The 14,512-nt window shown below is 49.0% G+C and overlaps 1 protein-coding gene across 3 annotated transcripts in view; it reads left to right on the top strand.

Annotated features, from left to right (window-relative positions):
• PRKCB (protein kinase C beta) overlaps nucleotides 1-14,512 on the top strand; it is a 336,567-nt gene that overhangs the window by 314,937 nt on the left and 7,118 nt on the right. The window lies entirely within an intron of this gene.

Genomic DNA, 14,512 nt, shown 5'->3' with positions numbered 1-14,512 from the left:
AGATTTTTAGGTGAGAGCTCACTAGTTTTTGATATATCAGCCACACATTGTTAAAAATTAAACCCAGTTCAGGCCGAAGTAAACACATCCGTAAGTCATACGAGGCCCAAGGACTCAGTTTAAAATTTTGGGGGGTAGTGATTACTCAAAGTCAGGTTGGCATTTAACTGGTTCCTGTTAGTACTGGTTCTTTACAACTGAGTCCATGCTGACTGGGTAAATATTTTGAAACTTCCTGCTGAGCAATAATGAATATAAAAATATCTAGCCAGCGCCTGGCTCATAGAAGATACTTAGGAAAAAGGAGCTGTTCTAACCACTGATAATATAAAAAGATTACAATAATTAATAACAGATCAATAGGATCCTCAGACTGTTCTGCATTCGATAATGGTTTCCAACCAGCCAATGTCTTGAATTCCCTCTGGTGGGTTGAACAGTGGCTTTCAAAGTGCAGTGATTGCCCTGGACTGGATATTTCAAGATGTTCAGCCGCCAGCTCTCAGGGGAAGCAGGAACTGCCCTTGCTGCCTGAGACTGAATTAGAAATAATAACACATGCATCACCCCGTCTTCCGATTCAACCTGCACCTGTGCCTTTGGGCTGTGGATGCTGGCCTTAGAGTCCTCATCCCACTCAAGGATTTCACATTTCCCTTCCGCACACCCTCCCCGAGGACCGTGGTAAGTGTGTGCAGAGTGCCATGTGCCTTGCGGGTTATTAAAAGGCATGCGTGTATCTGTCAGTGTTCCAGATTCATGCATACTATTAAGCAGAGAGCAACGGGAGGAAAAAAAAAAAACCATGGGGTAATAACAGAGGATCATATTCAAACATCAGTGAAGGGTGCTATTACTGGAGGTTCATTAACGTGGGTTTTGCCATCTTTTGTTATGGCAGGGAGCCGTATGCGGAGCATTGTTCATAACTACTGAGATACACTAGCTTTGGCACATTCTTTCACGTACCTGAGTGGTTTTTTTCAAATGTGCATCTGATTGTGTCGCTCTTGCTTAAAGCTTCCCTGATGGCTCTCTGCTGCCCCCAGAATCGTGCCTGCTGTTCCTTAGCATATGTGGCATCTAGGGATCTTCCATGGTCCGGCGTCTGCCCCCTCCACAGCTTCAGCTCCTGCCTCCAAAAACAAGCGTTTCTGAGCTTCTTTTGGTTCCTCAAACATGCGACTGTGTTCTCTTCCCTTCCCGGCTCTGTCCGTGCGTAGCCATCCACCTGGAATGCCCGCACCCTTCCCCACGCTTCGCCCACCTCCGTCCTCTGTCCCTTGTTGGTGTCTTGCTCCTTCCCCCTCATCAGATCAGGAGAACATCATCCCCTCAGGGAGGCTCTTATTGATTCTCTGCTAGTGTCCTATCAACAAACTCATCACACTTTATTGTAATTGCGTGTTCCACGCGATGCCAGTCTTCTTGACTAGGACTGAAGGGTTCTGACTGTCTTTGTCAGTGTTGATTCCCGGTGCTTAGCCTAAGGTTTAGCACCTAGCCGGCACTTCATAATTTTTACTGAATAAATGAAGGAATCCACGAACGGCTGTAAGGTAAGAGGCTGCAATGCTCTGAGCAGAGGAACATAAGGGGTTCTCTAGGGATATACACTAGAACCTGGGGTGCTTTTCTCATGTGCAGAAGGGCATCTCGAAGGAATAGGTCATTGTGTAAGTTCCTAAAGAGCTTGATTTGGGTGCTGAGTTATATCGGTCATGGCATCGTGTGGTTGTGTGCGCAGGGAGAGCATGGGGAAGGGTCGGTGATGCAGCGCGTGAATCCTTGCGCTTTGGATCGAGGGCCGTGGCTCCTGCACTCTGCTGTCGCCCAGCTCAGTGTTATGGGTGCCCTGGGGTCACCTAGCAGATCTTCTTAAATGCTGCTGTGCACACACGAGTCACCTGGGTACCTGGTTACAATATGGATTCTGATTCAGCGGGTTCGGGGTAGGGCCCGAGATGCTGCGTATTTTCACATGTGCTGGGCTGCTGCCGGACCTTTCATCTGCTGAAAACGAAAGGCAGATCCTGTTGTAGTTAGTGTGCCGTGTAGGATGGTGAAGGCTGTGCTGCAGGGGTGTGTAAGCTCTAGTACAGAGCGTGCTGGTGAATGTGGTTCAGGCCACACGGCAGGCTGTGGTGGGTCAGTGTGTGTTGGTGGGTGGTGCTAGTTTGTGTGCTAGAAGGCGGTGTGTGTGGCTGAGCGTGTGGTGGAGCAGTGGGTTGAGAAGCAGGGTGTTCTGGTTCTGTCCTCCTGGGATGTCGCCCAGCGCCCTGGGTCATCCTCTCCACAGGTGTTTATTGACGTTAGGTACCATTCTAGGTGTTGGAGACACGGAAGTGAAAATAACACAATCTCTGGCTCTCGTGGAACTTCTATTTTAGAAGGAGTGGGCAAACAATAGACATAGAAATCGGCAAATAGGGGCGTCTGGGTAGTTCAGTCGGTTAAGCGCCCGATTCTTGGTTTTGGCCCAGGTCATGATCTCACAGTTTGTGGGTTCAAGCCCTGTGTCAAGCTCCACGCTGACAGCATAGAGCCCACTTGGGATTCTCTGTCTCCCTCTTTCTGTGCCCCTCCCCTGCTCACTCAGTCTCTCTCTCTCTCTCAAAATAAATAAACTAAAAAACATCAGCAAATATGTTAGAAGGAGATAAGCATTGTAGAGGAAATCAGAGCAGGGGTGAGGATGGTGAGAGGTGGATCAGAGAGAGGTGGCTGGAAAGCCTTGCTGGCATTTCAGCAAAGATGGGAGGAATGTGTGAGCCATGTGTGTATCTTGGGGGGAGAGTGGTTCGGGCGGTGGTAACAGGTGCAAAGGCCCTGAGGCAAGAGCTTGCCTGGCATGTTCAAGGAAGAGCACAAGTGCTGAGCTGAGTGGGCGAAGGAAGGGGGAAAAGAAGATGATACTGGTGAGGCCACGGGAGGGGCAGATGGTGCAGGCCACTGTAGGATCTGTGGCTTCTACTCCGGCTGAGATGGGCAGCATTTGGAGGGCCCTGGGCAGAGAAATGGCATGATCCGACTTTGGGTTTTCAGAGGATCACTCTGACTGTTGTAGGTGCAGGGGTGAAATCAGGAGACTGGTTCGAGGCTCTTGCGGTCATCCAGGTGGGAGCCAGTGGGCATTTGGACGGGACGGAGCTGCCTGAGGGCCTCCAGGATGTGTTCATATCGGCACACCTAGCCCTCCCTGGTTCCTGGCACCTTGTGGACGCCCAGTGATTACCCCAGGGGCCAAGAAGGAATGGATGAAGGAGAATCCCTTCAGACTGCCTGCATAATCGCTCCTCGAGTGTAATGTGGTAGCCAGTTGTTGGTCCTGGCGAAAAGCAGGATGAAGGAATGAAATAGGTTGTCGTGAAAGCGTCTGGAATTCAGAGTGCTGGCATGTGGGGCACGGAGTGGGGCATGGCTGTTCCTCCTCTTGTCAGTATAAATTCTGTGGCGGTGTGAGAGGTCCCACGTGCTCAGGGTGGTAGCCGGGCAGTCCCCTTGGTCTGGGTGAGCAGCTCAGAATTTGGCTGTGCTGCACTAAGAGGGTGCATTGAGGCCATGGGTGAGCATGTCTGCTGGCTGAATTTGTCGTATGTGGTGCTTCGAGTCACAGTAGAAGATATGCTGATGTAGTGTGTTTAAATCAACATGCCCGATCGAGATTTTGGTGGCATTCATACGCTAGTAGGAATTGCCTTAGTGAAGTCTGGCGGTGTCCCTAATGCCCAGTGCAAAGCTTGCTGTGAAAACTGGGTGGAGGCACACGCCTTGGGCTCCATTCCCCAGCTGTCAGCAGAGATGCAGCAAATTGAGGAGGTGGGAGAAGAGTAACCAGGTCACAAGGACACCCTGCTTCGTTACGGCCCACGGAGGCCTAACTACTAGGGTGTTTGTACAGCGACTTGCCCGCTAGTGAACATGGCTCTCTTTCGGTTCTAAAGTGTGCTCCATCTGATGGCCCATTCGTTCTGAGCGGGGCTTGAGGAGTACAGCTCGCTGAGAAGCGGACAGTAAGAGCCATTCATCCTGGGCAACCGTCCGGGACCACCCAGACATGATCAGCATTGCTCACTCCTTCCATTCATTCCAGCCCGGGTGTCAGGCCTCACCGACTCCAACCCCTCCTCATGTGATAGTCTGATTCCAATCATTTCCGCTTTTGTTACCTGTCCTCCTCGTCACTTGACATAAAGCCCCGTATGGTTTTCAGGCATCTGCACATCAGCAAAGCTTTGGGATCTTGGAGGCTGAAAACGCAGAGCCCCTGGTCCCCTTTCTACATCACGACAGCCTTTCATGTGATAGCGTTTCCCAAACACTGCATCATTATCTGATCACATATCATGGCCTGCATCCTCCAGGAGTCTAGATGCCGAACTGCTTCGGAAAGTAAATCATGCTCCCAGGACTTGGTTTCTCGGCAATCCTGTCATCTGAAAACATTGTTTGTGTAGCCGAGGTCAAAAGCTTCAAGTACTGCTTTAATGAGCTGCAGTTCTGTTCATGTGACATTCTCCTCCGAACCTAATTGCCCTTTACAGCGTATGAGTAAGTGTCTCTGAGTGCATGTCTGAATGTGTGTTTGATGTGCTGACATTTCTGAATTGAAACCACAAAGTGTAACCTTTGTATGTTTGCTATTACAACTCCAAAAGCAAGGCTTAAGAAAGGGGGCGAACTTTCTACTTAATACGATTTATTTAAGAATAGAACCTCCCTCCCCGAGGCAGCACCAAATGCTCAGGAGAACAATACCTTTCAGAAAGCTGGGATTTAAAGTCATTCTTCTGAAACCCGTACTATTCAAATATACCGGACAAAATATTGAGTTACTGTCTGTGCCAAGCAGCGTTCTAAGTGCCTTCCAGGCACTACCTCAGTTAATTCTCTATGAGAGAGAATTATGGGTGTCATTATGGGGGTCTCTATGGGTGTCATTGTCACCGTATGACAGATGAGGGCACGCAGCCTGGAGAGGTTAGGATGTTTGCTCAAGGTCCCGCAGCTAGCAGGTGGCAGAGCGAGGCCTTGAACCACGGGCTCCACACTGCCAGTATCCTTGGAAAGATTATCAGGAGCACTTGGAGCCCCTTTTAAGGTTTGAAATTGCACCGGTGGGAAGGAGCCAATACCACCATCCAACAGTGTCTGTTACATAATAGACGGAGACTAGATATTCTTCACAATTCAAATGATTTAAAATTTATTTTAAAATGTCGCAACAAACAAGTAACATATTCACACCTTTTACACTTCACTGGCAGGGTTTTCAAAGATGCAAATTTCACCGGCTCCTTCAGGCTTTGATTTCGAGGCTGACAAAGACCGCAGACGTTGAATGCCCTCCGAGGGCAGGGCACGGCAGCATCCGAGCTGAGGCACTCAAGACGGGCTCATTAAGGAGTAGACATCTCCCCACTCGGCTCTGTTTGTTCTTTCGGTTATCCAGATTGTGGAGTTTACACAGATCCTCGTCAAGATATTAGGCTACATTCAGACACTGACGCACAAATAGCCAAGAGTTGTTTAGGACACAGAGGCCCGGAGTCTGTCTGTTTATCTTTCTCTCCCTCCCTCCACCCACCCGTGGAGAGCTGTGGATCAAACCAGGCTCCCTTTGGGCAGTTGGAGTTGGCAGACTCCTGGGCCAACTGAAGTTCCTAGATCACTTGCCAAGTGCATGACTCTGAGCTGTCCCCCGGTGGAGATGCCAGCCGTGTGAACTGAACTGGTAGATGGGAAGGTCACATGCTGGGGGAGAGCACAAAGCTCTTAGGATGTGTCTGGCAATAACTTCTGGAAAGTAACAGAAGTCCAGAACTGGAGGAGCCCTTCGACGTGGGTATAGATACCATCATTCTAGAGAGGAACAAGCAGAGGCCAGAAGATTTGCTTCGGTGACTTACACAGGAAATAGAACAGAACCAGGCCAAGATGGGCCCTGCAGTTAATGGATGCAGGACTTTATTAATACTGTTTACAACCGTAACGATAAAATGGGCCAGGCATGTTCTGTGAAATTATTCAGTTTTACAAAAAGCAGAGCCTTCGGTCTACTCACGACCACCCTGTGAAATACTACTGTTATTACCTTCCGTGTGTAGGTAAGGAGGTAGGCTCAGAGAGGTTAAGTAACTTGCCCATGGCCACACAGCTAGTAAGTCCAAATGAGTGCCAGTTTAATTTAAAGGCCTGTTTCGTGAGTTCGAGCCCATGTCAAGCTCTGTGCTGAAAATACGGAGTCTGCTTGAGACCCTCTCTCTGTCTCCCTTTTTCTCTCTCTCTGCCCCTCCCCCACCCTCTCAAAATGAATAAATAAACATTAAAGAAAAACCCCTTCCCTCAAACCTGGGATCGCTCCTTCCCACTAGTAGGACCGCTGCCCCTGTCTGCTCATTTACACAAACCTTTGAAAGAACTGCTATTTCTTGTTACCTCCAAGATCGTATTTCATGACAATCCATTCTTTTTCTAGTTTGGTGCATCTGGCTTCTGCCTCCACCTCTCTGTTTTGACATTTCTCCCGGGGAGTTGTCAGTGACCTCAGAACAGTCTTCTCTCAGAGACTCGTCTTCTCATTCTTGACCTCATTATATTATTCGATATTCTGATCTTCTCTCCTTTAAAAAAAAAAATCCTAAAATATGTGAACTATGCAAAGCAGCATCAAAACTATACAGTGAGACTGTCTCCTCCGCCCGCCCTTGACCCTCAGCTAGGTGCCTTGGTTCTGCTCCCCGGAGCCACTCACAGTGGCCCAGTTCTGGGCCAGCCTTCTAGAGAGGCTGAGTACAAGCGCAGGACTGCCCCACATCACACAGGAGGATGCCAGCACGCATCTTTGATTCCCGTGCCTCACTTTGTTACCTTCTGTCTCGCAGATTGTGTTTTGTCAGCATCTCGAGATCTACTTCATTTTCAATAGCTTCCTAGTTTCGCATACGCATGAGTGCCTCTGTAGGGTAAATTCAGAGTCCCCTCCTCCACTCTTTTTAAGCCCCTCTTCTTTCTCATTTATATGGCCCTGAGCTCACTGATTGTCCAGAAATACTGACTCCATGAAGGCTCTGAGGCCATGATGTCAAGACATGCATGACCCAGAAAGGGAAAGAAAAACTTTCATTTCTTGTTTATTTACACGTGCAGTTTCTTAAAAACAACCACTGAAGAACAACAACTTCTTGGTATGTAAATCTGCATTAAAATGTCTTTCCAAGCCCAGGCGCCTGGGTGGCTCGTTCAGTTGAGCGTCCAGCTTGGTTCAGGTCATGCTTCCGATTCTGTGTCTCCCTCTCTTTGCCCCTCCCCCACTCTCACTCTTTCTCTGTCTCTCTGAAAAATAAATAAACATTTAAAAATTTTAAAAATGTCTTTTCAAGGCAGCAAGGCTTGGGTTGGTGAGGGGGGAGGGAGTGGAAATGTGTCCCTTTTGCCCCCGGGCCCACATCTGCCCCTCACTTCTAACTGGGAGCCCCATTTAGGGCCTGACGTCACCTTGCACCCTCCCATATCCCACTAGCCTCGGGTGGAAAAGATACCCGTTTGTGTCTTAAACGTCTGTACTTGCAACAGCAATATCCCAGGAGGGGCTGAGTCATGGCAGGGCCTGCAGGACCCCTCTGTAGCCAGAGCACGGCCACTGCCAGTAGACGAGCTCACTGCACTCCATGGAAGCTACCAGCTACCATGTCACATGTCTTCTGTGCATTTTATCAAGTCCTCCTCACCCCACACGATAAGGTAGGTTAATTCGACATAACAAAAAGTTGGCTTAGGGAAGTCAGCTCACCTGCTTAAGGAATCGGTACCCGAGTCGGCATTTAAGTTCCCACCGTTCGTAAGACAGTAAAACAAAGTAGGAAGCCTGTGGTCTTTGGAATCGAACAGACCCGACCCTGGATCTTGCTTCCCCTCCTTGACGCTGTATGGCCCTGACCAAGTCGTTAACTTTCCAAATTATCTGTTCGGTGGAGATAACCCTTTTCCTGCCTGTCTCACAGACCCGTGAGAATCGAAGTTATAAAAACATAGGCAAATAAATGGGGTAACTTTATTTGAAGCCAGCGACATGGGTGAAGAATAGATAAGAAAAATATGACACTCTGTTCACACGGGAAAATGTTTAGAGTGTTTCATCTCGTTTCTTACAAGCAGGGTGAATAATAAAGGACTGATTCTATATTTTGTATCTTTATACAAAGTCTCCATCCATCTGTTTGTCCGGCCAGGACAGCAGACTAAAATGTTAAGGTCATGAAGGTATGGAGAGGGTGAAATAACAAAGGGTTTTGTTGTTCTTCTTTTTCTTGTGCTTTTGAATGACTTGTTTGTTTCGGCAAGAAATGTACAAGGCTGATGGAAGAGTCTGGATTGTTGCCAGATCTGGGATCAAATCATAGGTACTTAAGCCTTGCTGTACAGCAGAGACATCGTGGAACCATTGGATTAAATGAGATACTGCTTATGAAGTACTTAAACAATATCGGGCTTATATGTACTTAATAGGCACTGCTACTCATCCGTCTGACAACATTGAGTGCCTGCTGTGTGCCAAAACCTGTCCTGAGTCCTGGGAAGGCCATGGTGTGACTTGAGCTCTTGTGGGGCTTACCGTCTAGATGGGAATATAATTCATCAGCAGAGAAGCAAAGAAATAAACATGTACTAGAGATTGGGCTATTTGGGTATTGTTATTTCCTGTGCGAAAGTGATGCCCTGAGGGAGAATTAACAGGAAGGGAGAATTGGAGGTCCTATTTTGTCCGGAGGTGATCCCGAACAGCTCCTCTGAGGCGATGGCATTTAGACCAAAATCTGGAGGAAAAGAAAGCATTGCATCTTATTTTTAGATAAAACAAAACACCAAACTTGCTACCCAGTGCAAAAGCCCCTTCTCTTGCTGACTTCCTTCTAACTAAATAGACACAAGAGATCAAACACCCCGATTGTAAGGAATCTTCACTATTTGCAGACAAAGGAGCTTTAATCTTTCTTTTCTTTCTACGCTGTATTTTGTCTGACTCTGCTGGGGAGAGAAACCTTGGTACACAAACGACTTAAAAATGATCCAACGTGTTTACAGCTCTGTGCTTAACTGACTGCTTCTCACTGGGTGGGGCCCTCCTGTGTTGTCCTGCTGCGGAGAACTGTCTGTAAGGCATGAAAAGGACCCAGAATTTCATTGAATTTGCACATTAAAAAAAAAAAGAATACTCTTTTGTCTTTTTGCCCAGGCTGTATGGCTTATGTATATTTTCAGTGTGACCTTCTAGTTTGGGTTCCTGCTGTCTTGATAGAGGCCGGGTTCCCCTGGTGTCTTTCTTTCTGGTCGCACTCAGCTTAGATGTCACCTCCTCCAGAAAGTCTTCCTGGCCCTTCTTAGGTGCCTCACTTCTGTGCTAAATGGCCCCAGTTGTCACATGGTGCCATGTGGTGGCCTGTGTGTGTGTCTGTCTCCTGCTAGACCACAAGCTCCGTGATGACAAGGACAGGGATCCTCTTGTGTGCCATCATATCTCCAATGCTTTAACACACCTCCAGCAGAAGAAGCACCAAGGCCTCAAAATGGCAATAGCTCCCTCATTTAAATGAGGTTTTGTGGGTTTTTTTCTTATTAAAAAAAAAATATCTGTCATTTAAATTTTCAAACACACAAGCAGAAGAGATAAAGGAGAAAAGTAAGCAGTCTGTAACTTGCTGGTCATTATATGCACATAGACAGTATACAATATCTGTAAGCACACACATTTGTGTGTATAATTTATAGAATGGGAACATATTGTATGCAGCTAGTAATTATATGTAACTATGCCATTTAATATTCTTCTACATCTCCTTTTAATTTTTAAAGTGTGTTGCATTATAATACATCAAATAGATGTATCATTACTTATTTAACTTCTTTTCCCTATTGGTGGATAGTTTGATGTCAACTTTCTTCCCCCCCACCCCCCCACCCCCCCCACCAGTTGTCTGATGAACATCTTATATCTTGGTGGGATAAACCCAGGCATATAGAGGAGGGGTCCAGGGAAAGTCTCCTTGAGGAAGTGACATCTGTCTGGAGAGGAAAAAGATGTGTAGGAAATGCCCTGGTTTGGGGGGGGGGGGTTGGAGGCAGGTGTTGTGCGCCCCCCCCCCCCCAGGTAGAGGAGACAGCTCATTGCAAAGGCTGGGCAGTGACAGAGTGCATGAGTGTTCTGGGAACCCCGGGGACCGAGTACAGCTGGAGGGCGTGTTGGGGTGGGGGAATGGGCACTGAGAGGCTAGTGACCTGGTGACCAGGGCCTTGTGAGCCATGCTGAGGAGTGTAGGCCCTGGGCAAGGGGGAGCCACTGCAGAGAAATGACATATCCAGGTTGGCATCTGAAAGATCCCTCTTGCTGCTATGACTAAGCCAACTCCACTTTCGACAGCCAGACCCGGAGCTGTTATTAACACAATGAAACAGAAATTAGAAAGAAGAGAAGGGGTGGGGGGCAAAGAGCTCACATGTAGCAGCTCACAGAGAAGCTTTTCAAACTGTCTAGGTTCTCAGATTCAGAGGCACAATTGAACAACAAGTCAAAATCCTTATTGCTCTCCTCCCCCACCCTGGAAAGAGGCGCCTTGTGATTTAAATAACCATGTTGGCTTGGGTCCCCGGCACGGTTCCGGGAGCTCCAGTGGTGCCCTGGCCACAAGGGAGGTGGGTTTTCTTTCAGTAGCTAAGTGAGGCTGAAGTACCCAGCCAGGGCAGCCAGAGAAACAGGTGTGGTCCACGCTGCGCGTGTCACTGGATCACAGCCGCAGAGCAGCACGTTCTCCAAGGACACAGCAGGCTCAGAGCCCTCCAGGCTGTGCCTCCCCAGGGCTGACGTCTCCATTTAGGGAGCGCTCCTGAAGCTAATGGGCAGTGACAGCTCCATTTGAAAAACACGGAAACACTTAGGGAGGCTGTGATCTGCCAGCTCCGTAAGCTGCTTATTAGCAGGAAAATCACGCTCCCGCTGTATTGTGCCCCCTTGGCTAACCCCTGTTTTTCCATGTCCCCTCTGCTATCTCACTTAAAGATTTCATATTTCATTGTTCTCTGAGGCAGGGATGGGGAGGGGGGAGTGGCGGGGAGTGCAGGGAAGGGGGAGGCTCGGAGCCTCCGGAAGCTGTTTCTCTGTGTCCTATCACAGCCTCTGGGGAGGCCCCGGCAAAGCAGCAGCCCTTCTGGTGTGCATGGGAAACTGATGGCTTTTAAAGAAAAACGGCCCCCGAAGATTCTGTGTCTCAGCTCACGTGCTTCCTATGCTGGCTGGTTTGGGTCCCAGCACCCAGGCCAAAGAGGAAGCCTCGCAGGTCTGCCTTACTCCCAACCACCGGTCCCTGCCACGCTCTGCCCCCCGGCTCCATGCACCGTCTCTCTGCTCCGGATGATGACACCCAGTTTCTAACCCTCCCTAGTGCCTCTGCTGTCAGTCTAGCTGCTGCCCCTTTTCTGTCCCCACACCACAGATGAGGGGACTCCTACAACCCTCGACATCCCCACTGGACTCTCAGACTTATCAAACAGGAAACCAAGTGCCCCCTTGGCCCCCGAAGGCTCTCTACCCCTTCCCCATTCACCGTGGAGCCCAAGTGCAAAGCTGTAGGGTCCGACAAGTCCTCTTGTCCTGAAATGCTGGTCTGACCCATCAGCAAATCTTGCACCCCTTCCCCCACTCCAGATGCACCTTTCCATCTATCCCAGAGGTACCTCCTTCTGAGGCACTATCCTGTCTCATCTGGTTGGCATCCCTGCTCCTTGCCCGTCCATCAACTTTGTACGCGGCACCAATGATCCCACAGAAATATGAGCAGAGCCTGTGGGCTGATCAGCATCCTGCAGTGGCTTCTTACCGAGCTGAGATGGAAATCCTCTGCCTCCGGGTCACTGCTCTGGCCACACTGGCCTCACTGCTGTTGGGTGACTCTGCCGAGCGAGCACCTGTCTCCAGGCCTTTGCACATGCACTTTCCTCCACCTAGAATGCTTTTCCTCCAGACGTTCAAATGTCCTTACTTCACTGAGGGCTTGCTTCAAAGCTCATCTCCTCAGAGCTGACCACTTTTTCGAAAATGGTGTTCTCTTTGCTCTTTATCACTGACCTGACTTTATTTTTCTTAATACCACTTACCTCTGACTGACATTAAGATACCTCTATTTACATTTACAGTTCCCCTTCTATTTATGTGTTTATTGCCTTCCTTCCCCAGTAGGACGTAGGTTCCCATGAGGCATAGATTCTGTATAATTTACTATTAGCACAGGGTCTGGCATACAGTAGGAACTCAGTAAATATCTCTTGAGTGAAAACAAATGCATAAGCAATGCAAGAACGTGAGCAATAATCCTGACCACACTGCGCTGAGGGTCCATCCTTCTTTGGGCAAAAGTCTCCCCCCCCCCCCCCCCCCAACTGGCCAGCACAGCATATCCTAAGTCCTGATTGCATGGCTGGGCATTGGGGGGGGGGGGGGGGGGTCACTTCTTGTTTTCTGAGACCCGAGGCAAAGATATCAACAGGGCTCAAAGAATTTAGCTTGGAATAACAAATCAGTTTGTTATAATGCTTATAGCTAGGGTGCATTGACACTCCTCAGTGCCCAGGAGCAGTCACACGCATGATGTCCTGATCTCCTCCGCACACCCTGTAAGAGTCTGCAGGCTATGGCCTCGTGGGTGCCTTCTGCCCAGACGGGAACAAAGCAGGAAGCTGAGGCCATCTGAGAGCTGAGTCCCATGCACACCCCCCCCCCCCCATATCTCTGCTTCCCTTGACTGTAGGGCTTGAAGGAGCAAAGGGGAAATATGCACTCCTTGACTTTCTCAACTTTCCTTCCCTCTGCCAGCGACTCAGGCTCAGTGTCAGCTCTCCATTTTCTCATCTGTCTCTTCCTAATTGCCAAGTGGGGTGGCCTGTTCTCTGCAACTTTTCCTGCTTGACCTCTTGGAGATAGCTACGACAACGCCCTTCTCCCTGGATTCCCTCAGTCCCCCGCTTGCCTGACAGTGCTCCCTTCTGGTTCTCCTCTTCCCGCTCTCAGTTTTAGGGGCAATTTTCTTCCTGGCACATGGAATCAGATCCCCACCTCCCAGGGTGGTTATGTGAAGCAAAGAGGTGATGTATGTGAAACCCTTAGCAGTGCGGGTTGCCTGGAAACTGCTCAGTGGGTTTTATTACTATTATTATTATCTTTTTCCCACTTTCCATGTTCTGTACTTTAAGTTGTTTTTTTTTTTCTAAGACTGCTCTCCTTAGCTCCAGAATCTGTACTTCTAACCCCCTTGGGTCATCTCTTGGAACCTCCCTGGTCCCTCAAAGTCATCGTGTTCAGGGACATCTAGGTGGCTCAGTAAGTTAAGCATATGACTTCGGCTCCGGTCATGATCTCACAGTTCATGGGTTCGGGCCCTGCGTCGGGCTGTGTGCTGACAGCTCTGAGCCTGGAGCCTGCTTCCCATTCTGTGTCTCCCTCTCTCTCTGCCCCTCCCCCGCTCGCTCTCTCTCTCTCTCAAAAATAAATATTAAAAAAAAAGTCATCATGTCCAAACGGAAGTAGCTGTCCTTCCAAATTTTCCCATTTTCTCTGCCTCTGGGATTGCTATAACCACATTCTCACTGTCATTCAAACCAGAGACCTCATCATCCCCATCCCTGACTCCTCCTCCCTCCCCCACCCCCCTGCCCCACTTAGTCACGTACTCATCAACCGACAAACCATTCGTGTAAAATGGAGCCAGGAGCTTAGGCTCCGACGTCAGAGGGGCCTGTCTCACATTGCAGCTCTGCTATCCATTGACTGTGTGACCTTGAACAAGTTACGTAATCTCCCTGGCCCCAGTTTCCTCATCTGTCCAGTAGGGATGATGCCCACTTCGTAGGGTCATTGGGAAGATTTAATAAGGTAATGCAAGTAGAGCATTCTAGGGTGCCTGGCATTTAGCAAATGTGTAATGAATATTAGCCATCATGACTGCTAGTGCTTCTACTGTGTTGTCAGGTTGTGGTCGCCTCCTGTAGACACTGTGTTCAAAATACCAGAACTTCGTGCCAATGTTTGGGTGGGAATCAGTCGCACACATACATACACACATGTTACAACTCTGATTCAGCCCGAGGACCCCAGGATGGGTGAGAAATGATCATGCTTTTCTCTCTTGATCCCAACTGCCCCACCAAGCACTGCTGTGTGTTTCATTCCACACCTTCCATTCCCATTTGGAGAGAGAATGGCTGAGCTTGCCTGCTGGCATCTTGCACTTAAGCGTCAGTGACCCACCCAGTTCACCAAGGCCTCGTGGTTGGCTGGCAATTGCAGAAACCAAGCCCAGGTCTTGGGATCTGTCTTCATGGACTAGAGTTTGTAAATTCCTGTATCTCTGGAGCTGGAATCATACGTTGTTCCTGACTGGCAGCCAGAGGACAGCCCTTTGAGGGATCCACTGCTAAATACTGGGATCTCCCAGGTGACGTATAACTGGCTCATGACTTAGCATCT

The sequence above is a fragment of the Puma concolor genome, chromosome E3 (genome assembly GCF_028749965.1).
Source record: "Puma concolor isolate L17-30 chromosome E3, mPumCon1.1.hap2, whole genome shotgun sequence".
Classification (NCBI taxonomy): Eukaryota; Metazoa; Chordata; class Mammalia; order Carnivora; family Felidae; genus Puma; species Puma concolor.
This window is presented reverse-complemented; position numbering and strand designations above follow the sequence as displayed.